The following is a 15,955-nucleotide window of genomic DNA, read 5'->3' on the forward strand; positions in this document are numbered from 1 at the left end:
ATGAAGAGGATATTCTAAGTAAAAATTTAAAAAGACTTAGAGTATTATGAAATTATCTATGTTTTCAGAGTTTTTTAAAAAAATACTTTAAGTATATAAGATAATAGATGAAGTAACAAGGAGAACAAAAGGTTATCGCTGTCCCTACTCTCTTAATTTATCACTTAAAAAGATTTTTGAATTTTAAAAAAATGTATAATCTATAAAATGTTATTGTTTTGGTATAGCTATTAGCAAACCATATTTAAAATTTTGTAGTCTACTTAATTCATAGTCATTGCAAAAGCAGTTTGCTTTACTTTCATAATCACCCTTTTTCTGAGAGAGCACTATGTAAACAAGCATATCATGCATTATTTCTTCAAATTTTTCTAATGATATTTTATATCTAAACTATTTATCAATTTTTTCCAAGATTAATTCTCTTTTGTTATTATAAAAAATCATATATATGAATATATTTTCTAGTTTGGGAAATATTTTCTTGCAAAATATTCTCAAAATTTTCATTACTAAGTCATAGTCACTAGAATATTTAAGACAGATTTTATATATCTTGAAAATTTTTCAGTTTATACTTCATGAATAATAACAGATTTTCTCATAGTTTATCTAGAAATGAATAGCATATTTTTAAATAAATGTGCAAATTTCCGTATATCTCTTACTAATTTGGGAGGGGATAATAGAATCTTATTTTTTAAATTATGGTAAAACTGTCAATATCTCCAGAGACTTCTTTTTTTTGGCAGTGCTGGGGATTGAACCCAGGGCCTTGTGCTTGCAAGGCAAGCACTCTACCAACTGAGCTACATCCCTAGCCCTCACTGATAAGTGGATGATGACACATAATGAGGGGTAGGAGCCGAGCAAGAACGGAGGAAGGAGGGACTGTATAGAGGGATAAGAGGGGTGGGAGGGATGGGGGGGAAGAAAAAAAAATCACAGAATGAATCAAAAACTATTACCCTAGGTAAATGTATGATTACAAAAACAGTATGCCTCTACTTCATGTACAAACAGAGAAACAAGATGTATCCCATTTGTTTACAATAAAAATGAATTTAAAAAAAATTATGGTAAAACTAGGTAATTAGTTGGATTGCATGTTTTTTACACAATTTATGTCATTTGTCACATAATTACACTGGGTTCTCATCTTTTTGGAAACAAGTTAATAGTAATGTCTGAAGCATGGTAACAGCTCAGTGGAAATACGTGAATATGAATAGATTAACTGTATAATCTTATAGGTTAACTTTTTAAAATTGGCTACCGTTTAATAAAGTTCTATTTTCTTGTAGTTCAATTGTTCAATCAAATATATTTTGCTTTAATGACAACTGTATATTAATTTCAATGCATTTATATTCAAGATTTTTAATGAAGATATTTGATACAGTGTCATTTACTATATTACTCAAAAACTGCTTTATTTATCGTCTGTATAAACATAATATATTTACTTTAAAATTCATTAATAGAACAGAGTCAAACAAAGCATCAAAGTGCATATGGTGTTTTCAATTAAATGGGTTAGTGAGTCATGCTTTATAGCTCATTACACATTGATTTTCTAACAGACACCTGTCAGTCTCTTTTCTGCTCTACAAACCTATCTCTAGAATGTAAGATCATTCATTTCCTGTTATTATTGCTTAAATTTTCTTTGCTTTGCTGTCAAGGACTTCTGTTGGAAAGACTTCACCTTGCCTGTGAAATACAAGTGGTCTTAGGGAACAGGGAAGCTGACTAACTTCTTTGCAGCTTTGCATACATGTTGCCCTAATAATAGTCTCAGCATGGACAAGTATATGAGACTTTCTCAGGGTATTTTCAAATATTCTTAAAGAAGGAAGGAGACAACTCTTCTACTTGTACTTTTCTTCAACTTTTCCTCATTCATGTTGCCATGCATTCAATAATTGCTGATTAAATTTTTGCTGCATTCCAAGACACTGCTCTGGGTACCCATGCCACGTTGTCCCTTGAGAAGTTTTTAATTTAAAAGCTAAGTCATGAATCTGTTCTCCACAAAAACAGTGGAAATCCTATGATTTGTTTCACTTCAACATTTGCTCTGGACTTGTTTAGATTACTGTGCTCAGATTGTTACACCAGGTTAGAAATGAAAATAATAATATGACACTATGAGATGCAACATTTATCAGCTTGCTATATGAAAAAAAGAATTCCCAGACTGCTCTAAACTTTAAAGTGAAAAAAAGTAAACGACCAATTGTTTTGTCTGAGCAATCATGGATGAACTGACCCAATGTGTATAATGGTATTTTCTCATGAGCATAAACCACTGGAGCAGCTTCCTATGTGATACTATAATGTCAGATTAAACGATGGTCCCAACACTGTGTGAATAAAATAAAGCTGCAAGACAGTTGAACAAGCTTTCATTTATAATAGATTGTGGAAATAAATGACCATGAAAAGGATCATACTTTGGTGAATAACCAGAGAGTGGGGATATAAGGGTCTTGTATAACCAAAGAATTCAGTTTTCCTCAACAATATGCGATTCAAATTTACCACTAAATGCCTTACTTCATAATTACAACATCTCAAAGCTTTCGAAGACAGGGCACAGAACCGCTATAGGGCCAGGCAGCACTGCATTAATGTACTGTATTCCTGCTAATAATATCACAGGCATGTCAAAGCTCAAAACTTCCTTTGTCTTGTTCTTTTCAGTGAGGAAATTGGCTAAATGAATAAAAGTCTTTGTAGAAAGTCAAAGGGCAAGGTAGAAGAACGTAATTGAGGGATCTAATTTTCATGGAACAATCACAAAAACCATTACTGGATTTTTGACTAGTGAAAGAAAATGTGTTGCATTCATTTACTGAATTCAAATGGTGACTCAGTTCACCAATGGAAAAGAGCAGAGTTATGCCCTACTCACCCATGTTAATGACTATGTCATTTACATGTTTGCCACGTTAATAGGAAATAAATGGTTGAAGATTTTTTAAAAGATTCATTTGATTCTGTTAAGATATTTAGTGACAAAATATCTCAAGTAGAACACCATTAAAATTGATCATTTTGCATAGTTTCTTCATAAATGCACTTATTTTTTAATATCTGTTACTCAGATTACACAAGCTGATAAAAGTTAACAATTTCAATATAGCTGAAAATTCAATTTACTGACATTTTAGTAGCCTATCTAAGACCTAACCTCTAGTAACTTTTTAAAAAGAATTTACCATGGATTGAACCATATCTATATGAATATTTTATGTACATATGTATGTATGTATGTATGTATTGATTATAGCCTACTCAGAGACAGAGGTCTTACTAAATATTGAAATATTTGCCATAAGATGAGATAACCTTATTCTTCTAAGTTATATAAAAATTTTAAAAACAAAAATGTTGTAAATGTATCCTAAATTTTTCAGACAAAAGTAGAGTCAAAGGCAAATCCAGAATGTCATTAACAACTCAACTCTGTGTTTGAAATTTCAGCATTCCTCAATCCATGAGCAAGTCCTCACAACTGCTAGATCTCAAACATTTAAACTGTCACATTTGAATTCACTATAGGAATGCAACACATTCAGACTTCCATCCTCCTTCAGGATATTGACAGAATCCATTTATTTGCAATGGCAGGATTGAAAGTTCTCAGTTTCTTGAAATGTGGAAGGAATTTTTCTACAGTTGAAATTGAGGAGCCCAGAGGGCAGGGACCTGGGAGTGGTCTCTAAGAAATGATAGCAGCTCTTGGTTAACAAAAAACAAGAAACTGAAAACTTAAGAACTCAGTTAAAATATACCAAACTAAACCAGTATGCCTGCTTAGTAAACTTACTTCAGTAAGCAACAAAGAATGAATTGCCTTTAATAAGTCTCTGAAGGACTTGAACATATTCTTCATTTTGGATTAACTATAGAATGTTAAAAATAAATAAACACCATTTTATTTACTGAAAATACAAAGTATAAATGTATCAACTTAGAAATAGTTGAAAATTCTATAGGTAGGGTTACCACTTTACAGTATTTTGAAGTAGAAATTTTCCTAGTCAATACCAGGAAGCAACTACATGATACTTTGATTTCAGTCATATGAGACTCTGATCATCTGAAAAACTGTTATTGACTTATCCTTACTTTGTAACTTCAAGAAAATAACTTCTTATATGCAGATGATTTAACTTAATCACCTTTGTAAAATCAATACTAAACACAGTATTAGTGCACAGAAGGTCGCTATTACATATTTACTGAACAAATTCATGATATCTTGAACAATCATTGTTTACTGAGTGCCTTCTGTATGTCAACTAACGTGTTACACATCTTTTGTCACTTCTATGTTCATCCATTAGAATTTGATTATTCTGTATGTGACAGAATGCCCACTGTAACTTAAAAAATATAAATGTTATTTTTTCTTTATTTTAAAAGATGGCTGAAGGTAAGCGTTTTTCATGCTGCTATAATAGTCCATGATATATAGGGCTCAACCTCCTTCTATTTTACAGAACTAGCCTCAGCATGTGAGTCCTAATCTCATGACCCAAGAGACAGCAGGCATCATATCTTCATTCATTTTGGACAAGAAGAATCACTGGAGGGCTCACTCCAGGTGTTGCACATACATTACTCCTAAAAGATACTGGTCCAACAGAAGCCATATGGCAACAACTAGCTACAAAGAAGTCTGACAAAGCTAAACTTTATTTCAGGCATTCATCTGAAAATCAGGGATTCTATTACTACAAAAGAGTTACAGAATCAATATCATGACAATTTATGTCATAACTTCTGCAAAATATGAGTATACAATTTTTATTGCAGATGAGAAAAATGAGTGACCGAGAGGTTAAGTTTCTTTCAGAATTTCATAACAACATATGGAATCATGCCGCCCAATTCCAGAGCAGTTCTACAAAAAAGATGTAGTCCATAAATCAGTACTCATTTACAAATAAGATTCTATCATCTAATGAAGAGATAAACAGAAACTGAAGCAACTGTATTGCCATGAAACCGAAGCACATTTTTTTTTTTTTTTTTTGCGGTGCTGGGGATCGAACCCAGGGATCTGTGCTTGCAAGGCAAGCACTTTACCAACTGAGCTATCTCCCCAGCCCACATTTTTCATTTTAAAATAACATTAATCCATGACTGGTTGCAGGGAAGGAGAAATCATCCAGGACACTGAAGAACTGTTTTAAAGCCTGCTACCCAATCACTACATCGACTTCCTAAATATTCTAAATTATTCACTTTATTCAAATATTTTTTTCCTTTTAAAATTTAAGTAAAACTAACTCCATTTCCTTCATACAAACTGTGGGAAGTCCAGAATTTTCCTATACTCTGTGGACTCCCACAGTGTTATATTTTCATGGGCATTTTCCTTCCCAATTCTATGAAATTTCTTGTATTTTACTTCCTATATCCTTATCTCTCACTATTGCCAAAACCAACATTATATTTTACCATTTTCTCCCATTTTTCTCATACCTTCTTTTGCTTTCTCTCTAGGAATCCCCCTACAATTACAAATTATCTCTTTTTTTTTTTTTTTTTTTTCAGTTATACAGAGGAATTTTGATTTTTTTTTTCTTACTGAATGCGTCACTTTTTTTTTACCAAGAGACTCATCTTGGACCATCAAGTGCTTTCTATTACAACACAATGAGCTTCTTCAAAACAGAAACATCTGAGATAATTTTTCTTGCTGATACTTGTTCACTTTAAATAGTATTTTTTTGTCCCTTTGCTCATATCCTATTTGAGCACATTTAGCATGAGTCCTGGCATAATTTTCAAACTATGTCTTAAATTAGGCCCATTTGAAACTTCTCTTTTTCTTTTACAGGACTGGTCATTAACATTGCATTAAAATTCTATAGATACTTTCTATTTCTTCCACTAGACTGTTTAAACTCTCTAGAGAACTGAATTATTTCATATTTGTCTTTGTCACTCCAGCTTTTAGCAAGGTGTCTCATATGATGAGGCTTTTAAGATATTTCTAGTTAAATTATTTAAAGGGAATCTGTTATAGTTGAATTATGAAATGCTCCCCAAAGACTCATGTGTTTAAAACTTGGTCCACAATGCAGCAAAGCTCAGAGGTGGGGATTTTGGGAAGTGATTGGATCATGATGGTTGTGACCTCATCAGTGAATTAATCCATAAGGTGATTCATATTTAATGATATTATTGGGAGGTGGTGGAAACTGCATGCAGTGGGGTCTAATTGGAAGAAATGTTACAGGGGGCACTGGTATGTCTTGTCCCCGGCCCTTTTTTCATGCTCCCTCTCTCACCTTCCTGGTTTCCATGAGACGAGCAGTTTTGCTCTTTCAGAGCTTCAGACAAGATGTTCTGCCTCACCACAGGCCCAGAAACAATGGAGCCAGTCATGAACTAAAACTTCTGAAGCCATGATCCAAAATAAATATTTCCTCCTCTAAAACTGATTTTTTTTTCAGGTATCTACCATAGCAATGAAAAACTGACTAATACAGAATCCATCTGCTAACTTCGGCATTTATTTTCAGGACTTCATTTCAAAACTTTGTAATCAGGTTTGACTTTGCCAGGGGTGTTCTTCAGTATTCACATATTTCCACCAAAGATTGTGCACACCATTTTGATATTTGCAGCATTCATGCCTGGTTGTAAACTCAACCAGCCAGGCATTCTAAACATATAAATCAATCATTCCAAAATCTAGAAGACTATGATCCTTTTCATACATGCTTTCAAATTTTCTCTTTGCTATTTGAATTATAATTTATAGACATGGCTTGGCTGATTAAACATATAACTCTTGCTGGGCATGATGGCATATGCCTGTTATCTCAGAGGCTCTGGAAGCTGAGGCAGGAGGATGGAGAGTTCAAAGTCAGCCTCAGCAAAAGCAATGAACTAAACAACTCACTGAAACCCTATCAGTAAATAAAATACGAAATAGGTCTGGAGATGTGGCTCAGTGACAAAGTGCCCTTGAGTTCAGTTCAATTCCCAAAATATATATATAAAATAAGTTTTAAATTTTCGGTTGAGTGCGTTGCAAAATGAAGAAGTCTTATGTTTTTAAATGTACAGGCAATCACCATGAATTTTATATTTCTCTTATTCTGTACTTCACAGTTAGGTACAGAATAAGAGAAAAGTAACTTTAAAATAAGTATTAAATTTTCAGTTGTGCGTGTTGCAAAATGGAGAAGTCATATGTTTTTAAATACATGCAATCACCATGAATGTAAGGGCTACAAAAACAATGATATAGTATATTGAATTGGTGACTAAAAACAATGACTGTCATGCTACTACTACCAGTAATGCCATTTTACAAAACAGTCAACTTCTGCGGAAAGACTTGTAAACAAAATGAAGCACCATTTTCTCCAACTTTAGGAAATAGTTGTAAGTGTGGAAAATTCAGTTTATATTTAACACGTACAAAATACATGGTAGGTTTATGTATAAGATGGAATTAGGATCTAGGTTCAGATGATAAAATAGATTTTCTTGCTACTGAGTGGGGGCTGTCTGAAAGGAGAACAAGTCTTTATGTGCAGATTATCTGGTATTTCTACTCAATAAATGCTAACAGGATCCTTCACATTGTAACAATGAAAAATTACCCTACACATTACTAAAATACCCCTCTAGAGCAGAAGTGGAACCATGGCCATGGATAATCACTAGTGTAAATATATGAGTCACAAACATAAACTTTACTTAGTAATGTTTGTCCATACACATTAAATTTCATAAAATTTATCAAAATAGCAAATATCATTATTCATTACTCATTATATGAAATTAAGCAATTTAAAAACAATTAGATGAGCCTGCCTATCATTGTACTTAAACTGCTGTCATTTCTTAAAATAACCCCATTGTTCTAGCCAATAAGAAAACTCACTTGGACCATAACATCTTAATGCATTCATAAATACATAAATGCATATTTAACTTTGATGCTTTGGAATTTCAGAAACCTATGAACATTTATTATTGTTCCCAAATGTAAGATGCTCCCCATTTTTCATGGTCTTTAGGACTGAGTCACACCTTGAGAACCCACCAAGACCTTGATATTTTTAGAACTGCCCCTTTACTCCAGGCTGCAAGCCAGCAGGCTGATGAGGTGTCTAGACCATCATACCTCATTTGTCACTAACATTTCACTCTAATAATGAAAATGCTGGAGTTCAGGGACCTGGAGTCACATTTTTGATAGACTTCCTGAACAACTAATTGAACTATCTAAATCCAAGGTCCTAGTCATAGAGATTTTTATTACCTGCACCTCTGCTGGTAAGTGATACAGCAGGACAAAGACCATCCAATAAGATCCTGTAATAAGTTACTGACAACATTCTAATACAGACAATAGAGAAACCAACTCTGAAGCCAGCTCTTCCCGTCTGCTTCTGCTGGGTAGAAATAAGCTGATTGAAAATCTAATAGCCAAAGGCAGTTGCAAGAAAGAACTATCATGAAAAAAGGCAAATTAAATTCCTGTGGGCACCCAGAGGGTAGGGTAGGACAATAAATGTGGCATTGACCTTTCATAGTCTGGTTCGCCTTTGATTTTATTGTTAATGTTGAATTAAACAAAATTGTGCAGGATTAGAATGGGAAACTAATCAGAAATTCTAAGGTAAAAATTGATAAGGTTTAATGCAATGATCAGTGAAATAGGATGACAAATCCTTACTCTTGAGGGCTGGTAAGGTCTCCCAATACCTATGCCTTTAAAGAAGGAGAGAAATTCCCCATCCCGGGGCATACAGAATCACTGTGGGAACCAAGAATACATGGGCCTTGGTTAATGAAAGATGTTAAGGAATTACAAATTCTCTTTATAGCAAGTTAGGTTATAAAGCATTTTTATTACTTCTGTAGAGTAATATTCTAATGCTCGAAGCTTCAAATGTGAAGCCAACAAACCAGTTTTGGAGGGGATTGGGTGTTAATGCAATTTTTTTTTTTTACACATATTGTTTAAGTCTTTTAACAATACCTACACACAGTAAGCTGTTAATAAATATTTGCTGGAAGAAACAAATGCATGAATAAATTGCCTTTACCAAGAGTCAGGTAATATTCAAGTATCAATAAAATTTAATAGAATGATAAAATGTCAGGAAAGTATTAAACTAGTTATCTACACTAGCTATCTGCTTCTTTTCAAGATTCCTTAATAAATTTTTTTCTTTATTTTGATTTAGAATAATAGATTAGGCCATTATGAAATACATAATGCTTATAGTATTACAAAACGTTTTTATGACATGATGTGTTCTGTTACTTTTCATTTGGGTAGGTCTACTTGTTTGTCTGAACAACGTAACAAGTTATAAGTATGTGGAAATGCCATCAAAAGTAAGGAAAAGGTAGTACTATTTAATGAACACCTTCTATGTGCAAGTTATTCTGAAATACTCACATATTTTGAAATGCTCACAAAATCCTGGATAGGCCTCATCAGCATTTTATAGAGGAAACGATTAAGATCTAGAAAAAGGTAACCTAGAATTTCATCCATGTGCATCTGAAAACCACTTGCTATATTCACTCATGCCAAATTACAAATGTGGTTGAAGTGGTGGGTGAAGGGACAAAAAGAAGGAAAAAAGAAGTGGGGGAGAGAGAGAAAGAAAGGGAAAGAAAAAAGATCTTCAAATGTGTATTGTGTTGGGGTCAAGAAAGCTGATATATACATAAAGAAAAATCTCCATCTTGAGAGGCAGTCACTACTACTCATTCACATTACTGTAATTTTCAAAGACAAAGATTGGAAAATTATTCCTTTCTGTTAAATAATCTCTTATGTTAAAAAAAAAAAAGACATATTCACAATGTGCTAAATGAAGACAAGTAGTCCCCTTGTCATTTTTTCATGTGACACATAGGAAAAAATGTTCTTATTTTAACAAAACAAAAAAACAAAATCACAAGTGATATTTTTAATGGAATAATTCAAAATTGTTGATAACATCTATGAAGTGATAAAACTTGCCATAACAATCTCTTTCTTAAACTCATCCACTCTCAAATCCTACAAATCATGCAACTTTTTTTTTTATTCCACAAATACTTATGAAGTATCTGTTAAGGTTCAGGTTCTCAGTTTCTAGGCATAGAGCAATAAATACTGAGAATGCCAATGTTTTTTAATTTTTCTGAACTATTCACTAATAGTGAAATAGATCAAAGTAAACAATTCTGGATATCTAATTTGAATAAGTTATTTGTTTGAAGTCATTTAGAAGGATTCAATTAATATACTTTGTAGGAATAACTTTTAATTAATTATCATTAATACTATTAGCTATTAATTACCAAAAACTATATAAGCTAATTCATGTGCATTACTTCATTTCATCTTTACAAGAGCCTCATGACATACATAGTGTTTTTCTCATTTTATAAATAACAAGGCTGGGAGACTTAGAAACTGTCACCGAGTATCACACAGCTAGTAAGTGCAGAGCCAGTATTTTTAGTATGGTCCAAGATCACCAAAGCCCATTTTCCTCCACTAGGCCACAAGGACATTAAAAGAGCTCCTTAAAAGCATTTTTTTTTTCATCTTACATCGACTCTTCTCTAAGAACCTAATAGTCCACATTCCTTTAGGCTTCTTTAAAGTCAGTATTTTCTAGTCATAACTATTTTATGTCCTTTCCCTTTGAACTTTCTCCAATTTCCAATATCTGGCACTCAACAGTCGACTTAAACATGAGCTTTGATTTGCAGTGATAAGATCTATTTCTACCTGTAATTTTCCCAGGCACTGTTAAACACAAAAGAAATGTACATCTTTCTCAAGTTCAGATTGCATTTAATTGTGACCCTGTTTTTTTGTTCTATGCATCATTTATCATTGAACCTTCATATAGTCACAGTTATTTCCCCCTGATTGCACTACACAGCAGTCATGCTTGCTAACCTTCATTCTGTTCACTTATGGTAATACTTTCAAACTGGTGAATGCTTAGCCATGGCAATGAAAACAGGGACTGAATAGGTGGGGACTACTTAAGCAGGCTTAATGGTTGTAGGTCAGTTGAAAAACCATCCACCTGGGAGTGCTAAAGACCTGGAAGATGAATTCACACAGCAATTACTATTTTATAGATAAGCACTTGTGGGAGAGTAGGTGAATTTTAGATGACTAGAAAAGACTGCTCCTTAACAAATTCTGAAACATAAATAAAAGAGCACTGGGGAATCACAAGCTAGTGACCTACCTAGAATCCCAGAAAAGGTTCTCTGCTGATTCATTAAAAAAATTATTTAGAGTATACCCTATGTAGAATAACAATAATAAAATGTTTGTTACCTGAGAAGAGACAGAACCGTCAGAAATGATATGCCACAAGTCTAATTTTTTATTTGACAGTGCTATCATAACTGAAGCAGGAAAATATTCCTTAGTTTAATTAAGGAATGTTCTTTTGTTTAGTTTTTAATAAGGTTATTTCCTAATATATTTGCTGACAAACTTGTTTCAGCTTGTCAAAGAAACTGAAGATCACAGATTGTAGATGGAATATATTTGAAATGTAAATATATGTATATTTTAATATAATGTATTTTAAAATAAAATCATGGACCATGATTTTTAAACATAAAATAAAAAGTGTATGCTATCATCATGGTCCAACACTTGCATTATTCAAATTTGCTGAGTAACTAAAATGTATCTATGGCATGTGTAGTTCATTTCTAATTACTGCCCATAAGAACACAGTTGGACAGTTTAGTGCTATTTATGTGTATTTTGTCTTATTTTGAAATATGTATTAATATTAGCATCTTTGATTAAATATATCTTTGCTTCGATATATGATACTAGTTAACATTTATCCAGTGACAAAGCTTGAAAACTCTGGCATGAGATGGGATAATCTTACAGAGCCCTGGCTAGAGTACTAAGCACAATCTAAGTGTATGAAAGCATTAGGGTTTATTATTCATTACAAGCCAAAGAGTTTACATGAATTATCTCATTTAATTTTCACAAGGATCCTATGCAATCATTTACATTTCACAGATAAGAAAATTTAAGACAAAGGAAGTTAATTAACTTTCCCAAAGTTACATCTGGTAATGCTGAATCATTTACACACAATGAAGTTTCTTACTCCTGTGGCTTTTGTTCAATTTCTTCTATCTGAAATGTATTCTTCTCTTGTAAACTAGCTACATCCTATGAAATTCAAACCAGACCTCACCTACCTTCAGATAACATTCCTTAGATCCTACATCCCCTCTAGCCTTCCTAAATAGTCCCTTGCTCAAATTTCTATAATATACATCTCTTTGGTATTTAACTTGCTATACTATGAAACAAATATATGTTTTCATAGCAGTGTCTTTACTAAATAATGATTCCTTTATAAACATAATTAATGTTATCAGAATTTGTACCCACTAGGTGCTTAATAATTTTAAATAAATTAAGTGAATAAATGAAAGAAAATTAATTCAAACACTATTAGTTTAACAGGGGAAAAGAGAATTTGGTTTCAAAATGAATGCTATATGCATTTTATCCTAGAATTTAGGTTATCTAAAGACAAATTTCTTAAGTCCATTTTAACTCAAAGATAGGCCTAGTGAAACAAGAAAGGTCTCTGGAACTAATTCTACTAACATGACAGAAAGCTAATCCTTGAGACAGAAAATGTTACCAAGACTAATCTGTTAAAAGGTCAACTCCTACCCAAGCCCAGGTTGGATCTGTGTGTATATCAAACATTTCAATGTTTTTCCACTTATTTTTCACATCTTTTCCATATATTTTCCACATTTTATTCACATATTCTCTTTTACACCAAAAGAACTGATAGTCATCAAAAACATGAGGTCCTGGCTTATTATTATCACAGAGCAAGTTGAAAATTGAAAGACTTATTTCCCTAAAGGACAAATTAAAAGAAATTTATAGTCTGATACACTTGTATTGAGGCTTGGATTTCACTTACCTAAATAGACTTATGAAATCCCATATTTATTGATATAACAAAGGGATTTGAGAATCATACATATATGGGATGTTTTAAAATTAGAAACAATAGAACTGAATGAATCTCAAAAGGAAATATCACAGTATTATTGTGAGGATTTTCTAGGACTGGTGGAAAAAAGAGAACAACTAAGTCAGAAGTCATTGTCTTAAACACTGGAAAAAGATGAGTAGAGGCTTCTTAACTCTTGGTGTCTATAGAGAAAATAGGTGAAAATTATGATGATTTTGTGTTAATGTTATCCAACTATGCAACAATAAAATTATTTTCAAAAGCAAGAGATGTCTGTTAATGAATTATGAAAATATATAATGAAAAGTAGCAGGCAGTGATAAAACTTCCCTTTGAGAAATATCTGCCATTTAATGATCATTATTGGCCACAAACATTGTTCAAATTTACCTCATTTAATCACATTTGAGCAGTTGAGACTTACAGAGGTTAGAGAGGCATGTCAAACATCAAACAGCTATTTAGATGGCAGATGCAAGACTAATAGGATTCTCTGTCCAAAAACTGAGCTCTTAACTGCCCTTGATGTACTCACTACACTCACTAGGGAAACGTACTGGGATATTTAAAATTAATATCATTATAGCATTATCAGTCTATTTCCCTCTGCAATGAGGAATGAATCCAATTGACCAGTCAGATCCAGCTAGTAACCAAGCATCCTGTCTGCTAAATCTCTTGGAGCAAAAAATGCACAGAAATTAGCTTCAACAGTTTGGCAATATTAATATAGTTGATAACTCCATTTTTTAGACAGAACCGTTTGGAGTGTTTAATAGTCATGAAATTACTGAGTCTGTTTATGTTTTGTTTTTCTTATTTATAAAGTGCTGTGAGGTAATAATAAGACAGTTATAAGAAAAAAAAATTAGTGAATTTCATTCAGACAAAATAAGAACACAACTGGTGAGGAAGGAAAAATACAAGGGTTCAGTTGAACCACAGAGTATTGTATTATCAGCACTGAATAAGAACTTTATGATAATAACTTTTTTCCATGCTTGTGTAGTTTTTCTTAATGCAATTTTGTGTTGAATTCATATTCAGTTTTCATCTTGTAAAAAATACAAATGTTTTTGATAAACATAAGAACCAAATTTTTAAATTATATTGTTTTGGTAATTTCTAAATGATCACATGCTACTTCTTTTGAAACATTTTATTCATATATCAATTTTCTTATTTTTAATATACTTATGAATTCTTTGAAAGAAGCATCTTTGAACATCCACTTTTTCAATTTCCTTATTTATTTAAGGAAAAGATCAGTTTCTATTTAAGAAATAATGAAATAGCATGGCCATTTTTTAACTACTATGAAAACTCGATTAGATAAGAAGCACACAGAGAAAGGGCACATAATAAATGTAGGGAAGTCAGTGTCATTTAGATATTGAAAAATGCACTCCAGCCGTATTACATTTCAGTGGGCTATTTATAGAGATCACCCAGTGACTATACCAGATAATCCTACTGTCCCCATTTTAGGGAGGTAAGCTCAGACAGACCTTAAAACTGCTTTTACAACAATTTCTTTTCCACTGGGATTGCTTCTTCTTTTCCACTTCTATGTAAATAATATGTGTTTGTGAACAGAACCAACCAACATTGAAATTGGGCCATGGATTTCATAAATTTTAGCTCCTTTCCTGTGTCTGTCACATAGGCCAAACCAAGTATATTAGGGGGCCATTCAAATAGAAAGACAACAAAAGGAAACATGATTATTTAGTTGTACTTCTCTTATGACGTTAGGGCATACTTCAGGAAGTTAATATTTTTTACTCTTCTTTTCCTTACACAGAAATTCTTTTTAGAGTGACTTGATGTGTTTCATTGGTGGTAGACAAATCATTATTACAAATCAAAATTGTAGAAATGTAAATTCAGTTACTTCTATGTTATTTCTTCCTATTTAAAAAATTCTATCCTCTCTTGTTATCTCAGTCCACATTTTAACTTCCTCTTGATATACCTCATTGAATGTCTGGTTTCAGGTGGTGAAAACAGAAATCATACTCCAATCTAATCTGTCACTGACTCTGCTAGCTACATTCAAAACTTTGATCAAGTTGTACATGGGTTTTTCTCCTTGCCTTACTGAATCCCCTGAATAATCCTATGGGTTTTTCTGTCAAAAAAAAAAAAAAAAAAAAAAAAATGCCACACATCTCTCTGTCTCATATAATGCTATAATTTACTCTGATATTACTATAAAAGTCTCCCCTATGTCTGGGCGATGTGGCGCACACCTGTAATCCCAGTGGCTCAGGAGGCCGAAGCAGGAGGATCCTGAGTTCAAGGCCAGCCTCAGCAAAAATGAGGTGCTAAGCAGCTCATTGAAACCCTATGTCTAAATAAAATACCTGGGGATGTGGCTCAGTGGTTGAGTGCCTCTGAGTCTTAATTCCAGGTACCGCCCCCACCACCACAAACAACAAACAAAAAGTCTCCTCTGTAGTATTTGGGCTTGGGCTGATGCCCTTACCTCTTCATAATTTTCTCTGATTCTCAACTCACAAAATTCAAACTCCATGGTTTACTGAACTCCATGTTATTGAAGGTCTTTCACAATTAAGAACTAAGAAGAGATTCCTTGTGTGAATCCGACCAATTATGCATACAATCCCTTAACTTGGATCCATGCTGCTAGCCTTCTGGTGTGAATCTTTTGTGTTTTCACCTTAGACTTTCGCTTAGATAAAGGCACTATAAGGGTAGGTTCCTAGTTCATCCTCTCAGCTCTGCAAGGGATTTTGCAAACTCAACCAGGTCCAAAAAGTCTTCTGTGATCCTTAAGAGAGGCAAACAGGGTCTGAAAGATAAAGCTGAAATAGCAGCAAGGAGACTACATATGTTATAAACAAATATTTAAAAGCTAAATATTGTCTTATTTCCACTGT

The 15,955-nt window shown here is 33.0% G+C and overlaps 1 protein-coding gene and 1 non-coding gene across 2 annotated transcripts in view; both read right to left on the reverse strand.

Moving 5' to 3' along the window:
* Grid2 (glutamate ionotropic receptor delta type subunit 2) overlaps positions 1-15,955 on the reverse strand; it is a 1,421,540-nt gene that overhangs the window by 1,048,917 nt on the left and 356,668 nt on the right. The window lies entirely within an intron of this gene.
* On the reverse strand, positions 747-823 carry Trnaa-ugc (transfer RNA alanine (anticodon UGC)). Its single transcript has one exon. It is a non-coding gene; the product is annotated as a tRNA-Ala (tRNA).

The sequence above is a fragment of the Sciurus carolinensis genome, chromosome 10 (genome assembly GCF_902686445.1).
Source record: "Sciurus carolinensis chromosome 10, mSciCar1.2, whole genome shotgun sequence".
In the NCBI taxonomy this organism is placed as follows: Eukaryota; Metazoa; Chordata; class Mammalia; order Rodentia; family Sciuridae; genus Sciurus; species Sciurus carolinensis.